Source organism: Lolium perenne, chromosome 5 (genome assembly GCF_019359855.2).
Source record: "Lolium perenne isolate Kyuss_39 chromosome 5, Kyuss_2.0, whole genome shotgun sequence".
In the NCBI taxonomy this organism is placed as follows: Eukaryota; Viridiplantae; Streptophyta; class Magnoliopsida; order Poales; family Poaceae; genus Lolium; species Lolium perenne.
This window is the reverse complement of record NC_067248.2, coordinates 25,814,464-25,831,917: the sequence shown is the minus strand read 5'-3', so window position 1 is coordinate 25,831,917 and position 17,454 is coordinate 25,814,464.

Below are 17,454 nucleotides of genomic sequence, written 5' to 3'. Positions count from 1 at the left end.
ATTCGACAACCATTGGCCTTTTCTGTTCAACGTTGTTATAGACAGTTTGGACTTAAGAGAAGTGGCAACGGTTGGAAGATACTTTACTTGGGCTAACAGTCTTCCTGAACCTACATATGAGAAATTAGATATACTTATGGATTCGGATTGGGAACATAAATTCCCTCTCATATCGGTACGGGTTCTACCTCGGATTGTGCCTTTGTCGGATCATGCTCCTATCTTACTTTCCACTGGAATACCATCACCTCAGCGCCATCGACCGTTCAAATTTGAACTTGGATGGTTGCTTAGGGATGGTTTCTCAGATATGGTTAAGAAGGTATGTGAGCAGCCGGTCGCTGGCTCTACCCCCATCCAAAGGTGGAATAACAAACTTCGATCGGTTCGGAGATACCTTGGTGGATGGGCGAGACACTTGGCTGGGCAGCTTAAGCATGAGAAACCCTCTCGCTCTCTCTCTTCATCAATTGATGACTTAGAGGCAATCGCAGAAGTACGCCCACTGACTACGCAAGAAATTGAACTTAAAAGTCAATACAATGCAAAGTTAGCTGGACTACTGAGAGAAGAGGAACTCAAATGGTACCAACGATCTAAGGCCCAATTCATTCTTCAAGGAGATTCGAATACGAGATACTTCCATAGTGTAGCCAATGGTCGGCACAGGAAGAAACTCGCATCCATTCTCCGTCGCAAGATGAGGGTCTGATTGAGGGCCATGAGAAGCTCAAGTCTTATATCTACATCATATTATAAAGGCTTATTCGGTGCACCGGAGGAATCAGCTATATCCTTAGATGAATCTAAGATCGATGATATCCCTCAGGTGTCTCCGCAAGAAAATGCTTTTCTTGCAAATCCTTACACAAAAGAGGAAGTGAGAAAAGCGGTCTTCCAAATGGAGCTTAATAAGGCGTCGGGACCCAATGGATTTCTAGCGGAGTTTTACCAGAACTTCTGGGACCTTATTAAGAATGACTTGATGGGTTTATTCGTTGAGCTCCATGCTGGACAGCTGGACCTTTTCCGAATCAACTTTGGGGAAATAATTCTGCTTCCTAAGATTAATGACGCGGAAAGGATCCAACTTTAGACCAATATGTCTTTTAAATCTATGCTTTAAAATTTCCACCAAAGTCGCTACTATTAGACTAAACTCGGTGGCAGATCATGTTGTGCGGCCTACTCAGACTACTTTCATGCAAGGACGATATATCCTAGATGGAGTCATTACGTTGCATGAAACAATCCATGAGTTGCAACGCAAAAAGTTGAATGGAGTTATCCTTAAAATTGACTTTGAAAAAGCCTATGGTAAAGTCAAATGGTCGTTTCTACAAAAAAACACTCCATATGAAAGTTTTTCTGAGGAGTGGCGCGCTTTAATTCATAACTTTGTTTTCGGAGGAAGTGTCACCATTAAACTAAACGATGATATTGGACGATACTTTCAAACAAAAAAAGGTTTACGACAAGGTGATCCACTATCTCCAATGTTATTTAACATTGTTGCAGACATGTTGGCAATTTTAATTGAGCGTGCTAAAGTTGATGGTCAAATTGAAGGAGTGGTACCTCACGTAGTTGATGGAGGTTTCTCAATTCTTCAGTACGCCAATGACACAATTCTGTTCATGGATAATGACATACAAAAAGCTACAAACCTGAAATTAATTTTGTCAGCGTTCGAGCAACTGTTAGGTCTCAAAATAAATTTCCATAAGAGCGAATTGTTTTGCTTTGGCGAAGCCCAAGACGAGGCAAACATGTACGCCGAACTATTCGGTTGTGGGTTGGGCAACTTTCCGCTTAGCTATTTGGGCATTCCGGTTCACCACCGGAGGCTCACACTTGCTGAATGGAAAATGGAAACTCATTGAGGAAAGACTTCAGAAACGGCTTCGTAGTTGGAAAGGAAAATTACTATCTCTTGGTGGAAGATTAGTTCTCGTCAACTCAGTACTCACAAATTCGGTACTGCATATGATTTCCTTTTTTAGATGCCTAAGGGAGTCCTACATAGATTGGACTACTTCCGATCTACGTTCTTTTGGCAAGGAGATAGTGACAAGAAAAAATACCGGTTGACAAAATGGAATATCGTTTGCCGTCCAAAAGATCAAGGTGGACTTGGTGTCCATGATCTGGAGGTTAAGAACGGAGCGTTGCTAGGTAAATGGCTAGCTCGGTTATTAACTGAGGATGGTGTATGACAGAATTTGCTGCGGAGTAAGTATGTTGGCTCAAAGGCAATCTCTCATGTTATTTGGAAACCAGGAGATTCACATTTTTGGGCAGGCATTATGGCAAGTAAGAAATACTTTTTCCCACATGACTCCTTTTCCATTAGAGATGGGTCTGAGATAAGGTTCTGGAAGGATATATGGTTGGGAACAACCACTGTTCGTGAACAATATCCAGCCTTGTTCAATATTGTGAGACATAAGAATGATACTATATAGAACGTGATGGAAACATCACCTTCGGCTCTGACATTCAGGCGTGATCTCATTGGTCCTCGTTTGACCTCTTGGAATGAGTAATACAAAGATTAGCTTATGTCCAACTGCGACAAGGATCAGATAAGTTCCGTTGGAATCTTACAAAAAACGGGGCATCCTCTGTTGATTCCATGTACTCTGCCTTAATTGAACCTATTCAACCGGTAGTTAATTATAAATCTATTTGGAAGATGAAGATACCACTCAAAACTAAAGTTTTTTGCTTGGTACCTTCGTAGGGGTGTTATTCTTACTAAAGATAATCTTGCAAAGCGGAATTGGCATGGTTGTACGAAGTGTGTTTTCTGTCATGAAGAGGAGACAATAAAACACTTGTTCTTTCAATGCCAGTTCGCTAGATCTATATGGTCAATAATTCAGATAGGTTCGACCGTGTATTTCCAAAAAAGCGTTGCAAATATATTTGGCAATTGGCTAAATGGAGAGGATGCTAGATTTAAAGTTCTTATTCGAGTGGGAGCGATAGCAGTTATATGGTCGCTTTGGCTATGTAGAAATGACAAAGTTTTTGATAATAAAAACTCTTCTCTTATGCATGTCATATACCGATGTACGACGTTGCTCCGTTCATGGTCGTCGCTTCAGCGTTTGGAGGACCGCGACCTATTTACAAAGGTGGCTACACGATTGGAGGAAACGGCGAAGGATTTTATTACCCAACATGGGTGGTTGCATAGTCGAAGGATTTTGCCTTCTACAGTATAGTGATTTGCTTTTCTCAGACAAAATACTTGTGTAATTTCCTTTTTTCTTGGCTGTGTTTTTGTGAACCTATCAACGGTTGTGTGCATCATTGTTATGCAGAGGCCGGGTGTATTGCTTAAACATGAGTAATAATAAAACGCCATTTATCGAAAAAAATCTACCGAGTTCATGTTGGTATGATCCTGATGTTTTGGAAAAGGTTGAGACTGAAGTTCAATCAAGAGTCCCCGGCTATCTGATTGAATTTGAGTGGGACTCTAACTCCGACTCTGAGTCTGAATCTGAATGAACTTGACTATCAATCTACGTGTAGAAGATACCCTGTCTTAGTTTATTAACATGTTTGAGTTGACTAACAGTGAGAGCTGATCTGTTCGCTGCATGTATGGTGCTTTCCCCCCCTTGAACGGTCCATTGTCTAGTCATGTAGTATTATCTGTTTTGTGCCTGACTTGTTAATTTGTCACATCTAGTGTGGCCTGCGCTGTGTGCCACTACGGGAAAGCCCGAAGTTGCCGTGCTCCACTTTGCACGGCAAAGTGGCCTATTGTCAACACCCGGATTTTTAAGTCCGAATACCTATTATGTCATACATCGTAATCCCAGGAATATTGTTGTTGCGAGGCATAATAGTTAAGTATCACAGTCATCATTCATTACAAACCATAAGTCTTACAAATTGGAATCACATGATCCATATTACACGAATAGTTGATCTATTGATCAACGAACAAACACAAGTTCATAGTTCAACATAGCGGAAGCGTAAGATACAAGGACTCTCTAGTCCACAGGCCAACGCTTGATGTCGGAAGGCGCTTAGTTGTCGTAGGCGTCCTGCTGGTCGTCTCCTTGATCATCTTCATACTCTGGCCATTTGAATAGCCAGGGACAAAGCCGTGAGTACGTTGAGTACTCGCAAACTAATACTAATGTAAGTGCTAGACATTCTAGTATGGTTTGCTAAGCTCTAGTTTATTTGCATAAAGCTAGTTTTAGTTCGCAAAGTTTTGAGAAAAAGCTTATCCAAGAGCTAACTAACTCAAGTGGGAACATTAGTGTCATTCCCACCATTCAAGTGGTGATTCCAATTCAATTCACCACAAGTCATTTCACCATCATCATTCAACATCATTTTCAAAGATATGACATTGGAAACTGTATGGCCTTTCCAACCGTCCGTAACCGTGGACGCGGCTATTCGAATAGGTTTACACTCTGCAGAGGTTGCACACTTGTGCCACAACATTTGATTTCATCCGTCGGGATTTCCCCGAATCGTCGTAACACAGTACGCGGATCATCAACCATAACCTTTCACTTACGAACCCTAGTATGAGCACCTCTCCCCATGAGCTTGGCCTCCCAGTGAGGACCAATCAACCCGGGAACCGCACAGGCTTGGGCCGGACATTCACCTCATTTCGCATCATATCATATCATTTCTTTTGTGGTAGAGGCAGCTTTCGGCATAACCCCGATGACGCTTGTTTAGAGGGAACCCATACTAAGACGCATAAACTTCCAGTTAAGCCCTACCCATAATCAGGTATTGTGGGGGTACTTAATAATTGGAAAGGTATCGCATTCAAACCAACACCATTGTTTTATCAAAAATCACCATCTTCTCTTGTTCACATTCACCTTCATAAATCATTCAATGGAATGCATCATCATTCCAAGGTTTCTAAAATCATTTCAAATTCACATTGTTCCCATCTAGAGTAGTCAAGTTTTAATTCATTAGCACTAGCTCTAAATCATGAGGGGTGCTATCTTGCTTTGCTTGGAAAAGACTACTCACTACTCTAGTATCCAACTTATACTTTGACCAAAGTTAACTATAAAAGTAACTCATTTAGAAAACAAGTAAAAACTTGTAAAGTAAAAACTTGGGATAGGCTTGTATAAGAAAAGATAAGAATCATGGTGCCTTGCCCCAAGGGGGCTTTGCACTTTGCAAGAATAATAGCTTGCATTGGTAATAGCTTGCCTTGGTAGTTCTCAAACTGTTCCTCCTCCTCCTCTTGGTAGCAACCTTCTTCTTCGGCGTACTCTCCGGTGCTACCGTCTAAATTTGAATACGAGTATAATTACTCACTAATTCAATGGCTATTCCATACATCACATATAACACACAAACTACTCTATGCACACAAATAAATTAACTAGGGTGCATGGGTTGTGGGGTTTAAATAGAATTCACTTCTTTGTATTTAATATGTAAATGATAGTTTTCATAGGGTTCTTGAGAAATAATTTCCTCTCATTAAAATCTTCTTAAAATTTAATTTCTCAAACAATCATAGATGAACTCATATTGACCTAAGTCAAATGTTCATCATCATTATTTGGGAAAATGATTTAAATGAGGTAGATCACCTCATATCATTTGCATAACACTACCATTGATTTAAATCTCAAGTAATTCATATAAGAGAGTTTGGAACCAGGGGTCCAAACATCCCATGAATTCATGTGAGACAGTTTAAATGAAGTGTAAGACTCCACATAATTTACTTTAATAGTTTTGGACAATATCAACTAGTTAAACTAGTCAAATGATCCATTAATTAAACTAGGGCATGATCATGCAAAGTGACCACACCATTTTATTGCATAAACAATTAGTGTAAGTCAAATGTGAGCTATTAGAGTTGGAATTAACTTAATATCTATTTTGGTTGATTTTTAATAATTATTTCAATAGGGAAAAGTCCATGTCTTGTTATTTTTATCACATTTATTCTACAAAGAATCTGGCCATGAGGCCAGTGGCATTGGCTAGATAATTTCAGTAGCTTTCCAACCATATAAAGTTCACTAAATTTGGTTTAGCCAATTTGAATCTATTGAATTTCAAAGTGGAGGCAGTATTCAAAACTATTTAAATTAATTAAGTCTAGTTTGAATTAAAAGGGTGGCGGGAAACGAAACTGGGCCAGATTCAAATAAAAACGGCCCAGTCCAGCCCAGCCACGGTCCAGTGCCGCGCGGGCTGCCTGACAAAGGGTCCCGCATGTCAGCGGCTCATCTAACCCGAATCGTTAAGTTTCAATGTGGGGCGTAGGATTAGAAATAGATCGAACGGCTCGAGTTCATCGTCGTCCCCGGTGAGAGAGAAGTTCGCCGGCGGCTCGGGTAGGGGGTCGGAGGGCTAACCAGGGCTCCAGCGAGGGATGGCAGTATGCGTGGTGAAGTTGTGGACGACGGCGGAGCTCCTGGTACCGGCGGCTCCTCCTGGAACAGCTCCAATCGACGGCGGCGACCTCCGGGTACGGGCGGCGTCGATCTTCAAATTGGAGCAGCTCCGGCGATGATTTGATGGGTGGAGGGGTGGTTGAGAAGCAGTGAGAGGTGGGAAGTCTGGTGGTGTGCTTGGATTGCTCAGGGGAGCTCTCCTTTTATAGCAGCGCATGGGTGCTGCGGGGCAGGGTGGCGGTCGACCATGGCGCGGCGATTCCGGCGGCTGGTCGAGCTAGGCGAGGTCATGGCGATGCTCTACGTGTCCAGGCGAGGCGAATGGCGGCGACAGCTTGGTCGGGGAGGGCCTGGTTTGGTCGCCTTGCTTCCGCGTCTGTCGCGCCCGCGGCGGGGTTTCCTCTTCGTCTCCGGCGGCGGCGGGCACGGGTCGTGGTCGAGGGCGTGTCCAACGGGGTTGCGGTGTCACGGCGAGGCTCACGGTGCTCGCAGAGGGTCCAGGGCGTGAGCGAGGTGGCTGCGCGGCGCGTGGCCAGTGTGTGTCCGCGGCGCGCACACGTGCGACGTCACCGGCATGGTGAGCGCGTCCAGGGCGCGCGTCGGCCGGTGTGTGTCGTCCTCGAGCGTGACAATGGCGATGCTAGGGTGGCGTAGGAGGTGCGTTGGCGCACAGTGGCGAGGTGGTCAGGGCAGGGGTGCAAGGAGAGGAGAGGGAGAAGAACATGGCCGGCATGGGCCGGCATGGCCATGTCTTTGCTTGCTCTCTCTCTCTCCCTAGGGTTTCTATGCAGCACTTAGGGTTAGAGGGGACCAGGGGACACACTGGTGTAGGTTAGGGGAGTTTAGGTGTAATAGATCACTATTTGCAATAGTTGCAAATAGTGCCCAAATTTGTAATTTGCAAAAATATCCAAATTTGAAAATATTCAAATGGGGAATGTATTTGAAAAGTGAATGTTTGGATAAGTTGTATTTGACCAGAGATGATGAGAGGTGGTGGTGGAATTGTTGAATTCAAAGTTTTGCAAAATTTGATAAGTGGGAGATTGTTACATATGTTAAAAAGTTGAAACTTTGGATGAGCATAGCTAATGATCAAGAAAGAATTTGGCATGGTGATCTTTACAAAAAGTGTTCACCTTGATGTTGACTTGGATGTGGTGCAAATAGTTAGCAAGAATTGGTTTGGGAAAAATGAATGGCAAGGGCTCAAAGTGGTGATCAGACTAGAATTGTCAAAATTGACCATTATCATATGTGAGCAAGATTTGCATTTGAAATTCATTTGAATTGTGAATCTTTGATTCCAAAAGTTGTAATAAGTGTTTAATAACATTATTCAACTAATGGTGAAGACCAAATTGGTCTAGGGTCAAAATTTATAAAAATGCCATAGAGCATATGTGAGGGTTTTTAGGGTTTTTCAAATATTGGATTTTCTTCCTCTTGGATTTATTTGGTTGGTGATCTTCATATGATCACACTAGGGTTTTAGAGCATATCAAATACAAGTAATAACAATCATCATGGCATATCACTCAAATGCACAAGTCCTATGCATGGTACTATATGCAAACAGAAAAGTTTTTGTTGGTTTGAAATTTTGTTTTCTGGAATTCTCTCACTTTCTTTTTATTGAAATTTGGGGTGTTACAAACCCTTCCCCCTTACAAAAGATCTCGTCCCGAGATCGAAAAGAAAGTTAGGTACTAAAGAGATCTGGGTACTCCTTCTTCATGAAGTCTTCGCGTTCCCATGTGGCTTCATCCTCGGTATGATTGCTCCATTGGATCTTCAGAAACTTGATGCTTCGGGTGCGGGTGGTTCGGTAAGCTTCTTCCAAGATGCGAATCGGCGCTTCGCGGTAAGTCAGATCCTTGTTGATATCCACCGATCTGTGATCGATGTTCTTAAACACTTCGGTCTTCTCCGGGACTTCAAGGCACTTCTGGAGAAGTGAGATGTGAAACACGTCGTGCACAGCCGACATTTCTTCAGGCAACTCCAGTTGATAAGATACTTCACCTCAGCGGCTGAGGACTTGGAAAGGTCCTACATAGCGGGGTGCAAGCTTTCCTTTCAGTTGGAACCTTTGCATTCCTTTCAAGGGGGATACTTTGAGATAGACGAAGTCTCCGATCTCAAAGGTCATCTCCCGACGTCTCTTGTCGGCGTAGCTCTTCTGTCGGGATTGCGCCGTTTTGAGATATTCTCGGATTTTGTGGACTTTCTCTTCTGCTTCACGAAGAATGTCTGGGCCGAAAACTTGGCTCTCTCCGACTTCTGACCAGTTCAGGGGGGTACGGCACTTCCTTCCGTACAAGGCTTCAAAGGGGGCCATCTGTAGGCTGGCTTGGTAACTATTGTTGTAAGAGAATTCTGCGTAAGGTAGGCAGTCTTCCCACTTGGATCCGTATTCCAGTACGCATGCTCTAAGCATGTCTTCCAGTATCTGGTTTACTCTCTCAGTCAGTCCGTCGGTCTGAGGGTGATAGGCAGTGCTGAAATTTAGGCGAGTGCCTAGTCCTTCATGCACTTTCTGCCAGAACCTTGAGGTGAACTGTGATCCTCTATCTGACACTATCGATTTGGGGGTTCCGTGCAGAGCGACTATTCTGGAGATGTAAAGTTCAGCTAACTTTGGGCCTTGATAGGTGGTTTTGACTGCGATGAAATGGGCGACTTTGGTCAATCTATCGACCACTACCCATATTGAATCATTGCCTTTGCTGGATTTGGGCAGTCCGGTGATAAAGTCCATTCCTACGGAGTCCCATTTCCATTCCGGAATCTGGAGGGGTTGTAACAGTCCGGCGGGTCGTTGATGTTCTGCCTTGACTCTCTGACAGATGTCACACTTAGCGATATAGCTACCGATCTCTCTCTTCATTCCGTGCCACCAAAATTGTTCTTTTAGGTCCTGGTACATCTTGGTACCTCCGGGGTGGATTGAGTAAAGGGTGTCATGGGCTTCTTGCAGAATGACTTGTTTCAAGTCAGAGTCCGATGGTACGCAGAGACGTTCTTTGTACCAAAGAACTCCGGCTTCGTCTACGGTGAATCCGGGGGCTTTTCCTGCGGCTATCTCTGCTTTCTTGATTCCGTCAATGCTAGCGTTGTCTTTACGGGCTTCCTTGATCTGACCAACCAAGGTGGGTTGCAGTTCTATGCTGGCTAGGAATCCTTCACTAACAAGTTCAAGTCTGAACTGTTCAAACTCTTGATGCAAGCTGGGCTGTTCGGTTGCGAGCATGGAGTTCAACTGGCACGGCAGTCGACTCAAAGCATCCGCTACCACATTGGCCTTGCCGGGGTGGTAGTGAATCTCCATGTCGTAATCCTTGATCAATTCGATCCATCGGCGTTGTCTCATGTTTAGCTCTTTCTGGGTGAATATGTATTTGAGGCTTTTGTGGTCGGAGTAGATCTCGCATCGATTACCCATGAGGTAATGACGCCAAACTTTCAAGGCTAAGACCACGGCGGCAAGCTCGAGGTCATGGGTTGGGTAGTTCTGTTCATGTTGCTTGAGTTGTCTTGAAAGGTAGGATACAACCTTGCCTTCTTGCATAAGCACGCATCCAAGTCCAGTCTTGGAGGCGTCGCAATATACGTCAAAGGGCTTTGCGATATTTGGCATGATCAGGATTGGGGCTGTTGTCAGTCTACTCTTGAGCTGTTGAAAGCTCTCTTCGCATTTGTCGGTCCACTCAAACTTTCTGTCCTTTTTCAGCAGTTGGGTCATTGGTCGAGCGATGCTCGAAAAACCTTCTACAAATCTGCGGTAGTATCCGGCTAATCCAAGAAAAGCGCGGACCTCGGTTTGGGTGGTTGGGGCTTGCCATTCCATAACGGTTTTGATTTTGGCGGGATCTACGGCAATTCCTCCTGCGGACAAGATGTGTCCCAGGAATCCAACTTCTTCCAGCCAAAACTCACACTTGCTAAACTTAGCATACAACTTGTGCTGTCTAAGGGTTTCTAGGACAATCTCCAAATGCTGTTCATGCTCTTCTTCGGACTTGGAGTAGACGAGAATGTCGTCGATGAAAACAACGACGAACTTGTCCAAAAAGTTCATGAAGATCTTATTCATGAGATTCATGAAATAAGCGGGGGCATTGGTCAGTCCAAACGACATGACGTTGTACTCATACAACCCATATCTGGTGGTAAAGGCAGTTTTTGGAATGTCGGTGGCTCGGATCTTCAGTTGATGGTATCCAGTTCTAAGATCAATCTTGGAGAAAACCCGGGATCCAGTGAGTTGGTCAAACAAGTCTTCGATCTTGGGTAAGGGGTATTTGTTTTTGATGGTGACATCGTTAAGCTTACGATAGTCCGTGCATAAACGATTTGCACCATCTTTTTTGTCGACAAACAAGACGGGGGATCTCTAGGGGGATGCACTTGGTCTAATCAAACCTTTGGCTAACATGTCATCTATTTGCTTCTTCAGCTCCACCAGCTCCGCTGCGTTCATGCTGTAGGCTCTCTGGGCTATGGGTCCAGTTCCGGGGATTAACTCGATGATAAACTCGATATCCCGATCCGGGGGCATACCGGGTAGATCATCCGGAAACACATCGGGGTAGCGACAAACGACCCTGATTTGATCCAGAGTTGGCTTGGATACACTTTGGTTGCAGGTAAATTTTCTGGGCAGTTTTTCAGAGACGTGCTCAACTACGATACCGGCGCTGCTAGTCATGGTTATGGCTTTCTTGGCGCAGTCTATCAATCCATTGTGCTTGGACATCCAGTCCATTCCTAGGACAACTTCCAAACCTTTGGTTCCAAGTATGATTAGATTTGCAAAGAAGTCTACATCATGGATTTTGATTGGCACATTTTTGCAAAATTTTCTGGCTTTGGTGGTTGATCCGGGGATTTGGACTATCATAACATGCTTCAAACTGAGGGGTTGAATTTTACTTGTTGATGCAAAGTCTTCGGTGACAAAGGAATGTGATGCTCCAGAATCAAACAACACTCTGGCAGGGATGTGGTTGACAGAAAACATACCCAGTACAACATCGGGTGCTTCCTGGCTTCTTCGGCGTTCATGTGGTAGAGGCGGCCGTTGTGGTTGTTGGGGTTGTTGGGGGCGAACTTCTTGCCGGTGGAGACACAGCGTTGCTGCTGAGCAGGTGCGGCGGTGTTGCCGGCGAGCTTGGCAAGACGCTTGGGACACTCGTTGGAGTAGTGCCCCACTACACCACACTCATAACAAGTGATAGTGGTCTTGTCCTGCTTGTTCGCAACGGGGACGGCATTACTTCCGGTTCTGGGAGCGGTGTGGGTGTTGGTGTTGTTGTTGTTAGGGGCTCGGGGTGGAGCGCGGTTGTAGTAGTTGTTGTTGTAGCCGCCTGGCTTGGAGTTTCCTCCACTCCGGTTCTGATAACCGGGGCGAGAGTTCTGCATCTGTGGCTTGTTGTTTCTCAGAGTGAAACCTCCGCTTGATCTAGGGCGAAACTTTTGGGGGTGGCTTGATCCACTTTGATTTGCCATGCGGCGCTTGCGGTTCTCATTGGCTTGGTTTAACTTGCCCTCCATCTGGATGGCGGAGTCAACAAGGGCTTCGAGGTCGGCGAAGGGGATGTTGACGAGGACAGTCTGCATCTCATCATGCAGTCCGTTCAGGAATCTCTCCTTCCTCTTTTCAACGGTGTCGGTCTCATCAGGGGCATACCTCGACAAAGTGAGAAACTTGTCGCGGTATTCAACCACCGTCATGCGACTTTGTTTCAGCTCACGGAATTCATCCCTCATCTTCTTGATAAGACCCGGGGGTACATGGTACTTGCTGAACTTGAGTTTGAAATCCTCCCAGGTCATGAATTGACCTCCGTTCATGGCACGGGTGCTTGTCCACCAAGCGCGGGCTGGTCCAGCGAGATAATGGGTGGCGAATAAAACCTTCTCGTTGGCTTCTACTCCGGCTACCTCCAGATTGTTCTCCATAGTCTGGAGCCAATCGTCGGCATCGAGGGGCTCCTCGGTCTTGCTAAACACCGGAGGGTTGGTGTTTTGGAAGTTCTTGAGCTTGGATCCGGGGTGGTCATGATTTCCATGGCCTTGGTTGGCGATGTTCTGCAAGGCGATGAGGTTGGCTTGGCGTTCGGCTCTTTCGGTTTCCTGGTCTGCAAGCATGGTTTGCAGCAGTTGCAGCATCGCGTCGTTGGTGCGATTCGGAGGGGCCATCTGAAGATGTAGAAGATTATGAGATAAGAGGGAACATTCTATGGTTCATTTTGGTTAAGTTTGAAAAACATTTGGAAACTTGTAATCTTTTCATGACAAACATAACATTCATTCATGCAACACATAGTACAAACTACACACATTCTCCAATGGTTTTAAGAACCATTCTCATGCTACGATACAAGGGGCGGGATACAACTCACACCTACTATAAGTGGAACTAGTGCAACTACTCCTCATCATCGACATCGATCGGGACGTAGTCGTCGGGTCCTGCCTCCAGGAACTCGTAGTCCTCCTCCTCGGTGTTCTCGTCCTCCTCAAAGTCGTTGTCGTCGCTCAGGAAGGCGTCTCCTCCCTGAATGTCGATGCCTCCATCGTCATCCTCCAGCTGACGAATCTGATCCTCCTGGGCCTTGACAGTGGCCTCAAGTGACGCAATCCGGGCGCGAAGGCGACGAATCGTAGCGTCCTTCTTGGCACGCTGCTGGCGAAGGCTCTTGCGATCGTTGTTGAGTAGCTTGATCGCCTCACCCTGCTCTGTGATGTGAGCATGGGTCTGGTTCGCGTAAGCGCGAGAGGCGTCGAGGTCCCTCTGAGTCTGGTAGAGCATGAAGTCCAGGTGCTCAGCATGGTGCCTCAACTCCGGGTGCGGCTGCAGCTCCATGGGCACTCCCGCGGCATCACGCCTCACAAGGTGGGCATAGCGAGAGGCGAGGATGCTCACCACGTTCTGTCCACAGAGGCGCGCAAGTGCCTCCTGAAGGCCACGTGCGAGTCCGTCGAGCCAGTTGCTCTCACGGAAGGAGAAGAGGATCCTCTCCGAAGTGGGAGGCTCCATCTTGCCCCTCAAGTCGGCAGTGATCACCCACTGCAACTCTCCTCCGGGCGTGTCGTCCAGCTGAACCCCGTGAAACTCGGGGTGTGGGCGCCCAAGGAAGTCAGAGAGGGCGTTGAGGTCGTGCTCGAAGATCAAGCTTCCTTCGTTCCCAAGCTGGTAAAACTTGGTGTTGATGGGTTCATTCAGCGCCATCTGGAAGAGAATTGGATGAGTAAGTTAGAGAGTGCAAAGTGTGGCAAAGTTTTAAGTTGATCCAAATAAGATAGACATGATTCATCAAATTTTGGCAAAGTCTCAAAGACAAGAGTGTAGTAAATTTTCACAAATAGTTTCTTTCATTTGATTTCAAAGTTAAGTTTTTCAGAACGCCCATTCTAACTAAGGTCTTCTAAGGTCAAACAATGGCTCTGATACCAACTTGTCAACACCCGGATTTTTAAGTCCGAATGCCTATTATGTCATACATCGCAATCCCAGGAATATTGTTGTTGCGAGGCATAATAGTTAAGTATCACAGTCATCATTCATTACAAACCATAAGTCTTACAAATTGGAATCACATGATCCATATTACACGAATAGTTGATCTATTGATCAACGAACAAACACAAGTTCATAGTTCAACATAGCGGAAGCGTAAGATACAAGGACTCTCTAGTCCACAGGCCAACGCTTGACGTCGGAAGGCGCTTAGTTATCGTAGGCGTCCTGCTGGTCGTCTCCTTGATCATCTTCATACTCTGGCCATTTGAATAGCCAGGGACAAAGCCGTGAGTACGTTGAGTACTCGCAAACTAATACTAATGTAAGTGCTAGACATTCTAGTATGGTTTGCTAAGCTCTAGTTTATTTGCATAAAGCTAGTTTTAGTTCGCAAAGTTTTGAGAAAAAGCTTATCCAAGAGCTAACTAACTCAAGTGGGAACATTAGTGTCATTCCCACCATTCAAGTGGTGATTTCAATTCAATTCACCACAAGTCATTTCACCATCATCATTCAACATCATTTTCAAAGATATGACATTGGAAACTGTATGGCCTTTCCAACCGTCCGTAACCGTGGACGCGGCTATTCGAATAGGTTTACACTCTGCAGAGGTTGCACACTTGTGCCACAACATTTGATTTCATCCGTCGGGATTTCCCCGAATCGTCGTAACACAGTACGCGGATCATCAACCATAACCTTTCACTTACGAACCCTAGTATGAGCACCTCTCCCCATGAGCTTGGCCTCCCAGTGAGGACCAACTGTCAACCTGGGAACTGCACAGGGCTTGGGCCGGACATTCACCTCATTTCGCATCATATCATATCATTTCTTTTGTGGTAGAGGCAGCTTTCGCCATAACCCCGATGACGCTTGTTTAGAGGGAACCCATACTAAGACGCATAAACTTCCAGTTAAGCCCTACCCATAATCAGGTATTGTGGGGGTACTTAATAATTGGAAAGGTATCGCATTCAAACCAACACCATTGTTTTATCAAAAATCACCATCTTCTCTTGTTCACATTCACCTTCATAAATCATTCAATGGAATGCATCATCATTCCAAGGTTTCTAAAATCATTTCAAATTCACATTGTTCCCATGTAGAGTAGTCAAGTTTTAATTCATTAGCACTAGCTCTAAATCATGAGGGGTGCTATCTTGCTTTGCTTGGAAAAGACTACTCACTACTCTAGTATCCAACTTATACTTTGACCAAAGTTAACTATAAAAGTAACTCATTTAGAAAACAAGTAAAAACTTGTAAAGTAAAAACTTGGGATAGGCTTGTATAAGAAAAGATAAGAATCATGGTGCCTTGCCCCAAGGGGGCTTTGCACTTTGCAAGAATAATAGCTTGCATTGGTAGTAGCTTGCCTTGGTAGTTCTCAAACTGTTCCTCCTCCCCCTCTTGGTAGCAACCTTCTTCTTCGGCGTACTCTCCGGTGCTACCGTCTAAATTTGAATACGAGTATAATTACTCACTAATTCAATGGCTATTCCATACATCACATATAACACACAAACTACTCTATGCACACAAATAAATTAACTAGGGTGCATGGGTTGTGGGGTTTAAATAGAATTCACTTCTTTGTATTTAATATGTAAATGATAGTTTCCATAGGGTTCTTGAGAAATAATTTCCTCTCATTAAAATCTTCTTAAAATTTAATTTCTCAAACAATCATAGATGAACTCATATTGACCTAAGTCAAATGTTCATCATCATTATTTGGGAAAATGATTTAAATGAGGTAGATCACCTCATATCATTTGCATAACACTACCATTGATTTAAATCTCAAGTAATTCATATAAGAGAGTTTGGAACCAGGGGTCCAAACATCCCATGAATTCATGTGAGACAGTTTAAATGAAGTGTAAGACTCCACATAATTTACTTTAATAGTTTTGGACAATATCAACTAGTTAAACTAGTCAAATGATCCATTAATTAAACTAGGGCATGATCATGCAAAGTGACCACACCATTTTATTGCATAAACAATTAGTGTAAGTCAAATGTGAGATATTAGAGTTGGAATTAACTTAATATCTATTTTGGTTGATTTTTAATAATTATTTCAATAGGGAAAAGTCCCTGTCTTGTTATTTTTATCACATTTATTCTACAAAGAATCTGGCCATGAGGCCAGTGGCATTGGCTAGATAATTTCAGTAGCTTTCCAACCATATAAAGTTCACTAAATTTGGTTTAGCCAATTTGAATCTATTGAATTTCAAAGTGGAGGCAGTATTCAAAACTATTTAAATTAATTAAGTCTAGTTTGAATTAAAAGGGCGGCGGGAAACGAAACTGGGCCAGATTCAACTAAAAACGGCCCAGTCCAGCCCAGCCACGGTCCAGTGCCGCGCGGGCTGCCTGACAAAGGGTCCCGCATGTCAGCGGCTCATCTAACCCGAATCGGTAAGTTTCAATGTGGGGCGTAGGATTAGAAATAGATCGAACGGCTCGAGTTCATCGTCGTCCCCGGCGAGAGAGAAGTTCGCCGGCGGCTCGGGTAGGGGGTCGGAGGGCTAACCAGGGCTCCAGCGAGGGATGGCAGTATGCATGGTGAAGTTGTGGACGACGGCGGAGCTCCTAGTACCGGCGGCTCCTCCTGGAACAGCTCCAATCGACGGCGGCGACCTCCGGGTACGGGCGGCGTCGATCTTCAAATTGGAGCAGCTCCGGCGATGATTTGATGGGTGGAGGGGTGGTTGAGAAGCAGTGAGAGGTGGGGAGTCTGGTGGTGTGCTTGGATTGCTCAGGGGAGCTCTCCTTTTATAGCAGCGCATGGGTGCTACGGGGCAGGGTGGCGGTCGACCATGGCGCGGTGATTCCGGCGGCTGGTCGAGCTAGGCGAGGTCATGGCGATGCTCTACGTGTCCAGGCGAGGCGAATGGCGGCGACAGCTTGGTCGGGGAGGGCCTGGTTTGGTCGCCTTGCTTCCGCGTCTGTCGCGCCCGCGGCGGGGTTTCCTCTTCGTCTCCGGCGGCGGCGGGCACGGGTCGTGGTCGAGGGCGTGTCCAACGGGGTTGCGGTGTCACGGCGAGGCTCACGGTGCTCGCAGAGGGTACAGGGCGTGAGCGAGGTGGCTGCGCGGCGCGTGGCCAGTGTGTGTCCGCGGCGCGCACACGTGCGACGTCACCGGCATGGTGAGCGCGTCCAGGGCGCGCGTCGGCCGGCGTGTGTCATCCTCGAGCGTGACAATGGCGATGCTAGGGTGGCGTAGGAGGTGCGTTGGCGCACGGTGGCGAGGTGGTCAGGGCAGGGGTGCAAGGAGAGGAGAGGGAGAAGAACATGGCCGGCATGGGCCGGCATGGCCATGTCTTTGCTTGCTCTCTCTCTCTCCCTAGGGTTTCTATGCAGCACTTAGGGTTAGAGGGGACCAGGGGACACACTGGTGTAGGTTAGGGGAGTTTAGGTGTAATAGATCACTATTTGCAATAGTTGCAAATAGTGCCCGAATTTGTAATTTGC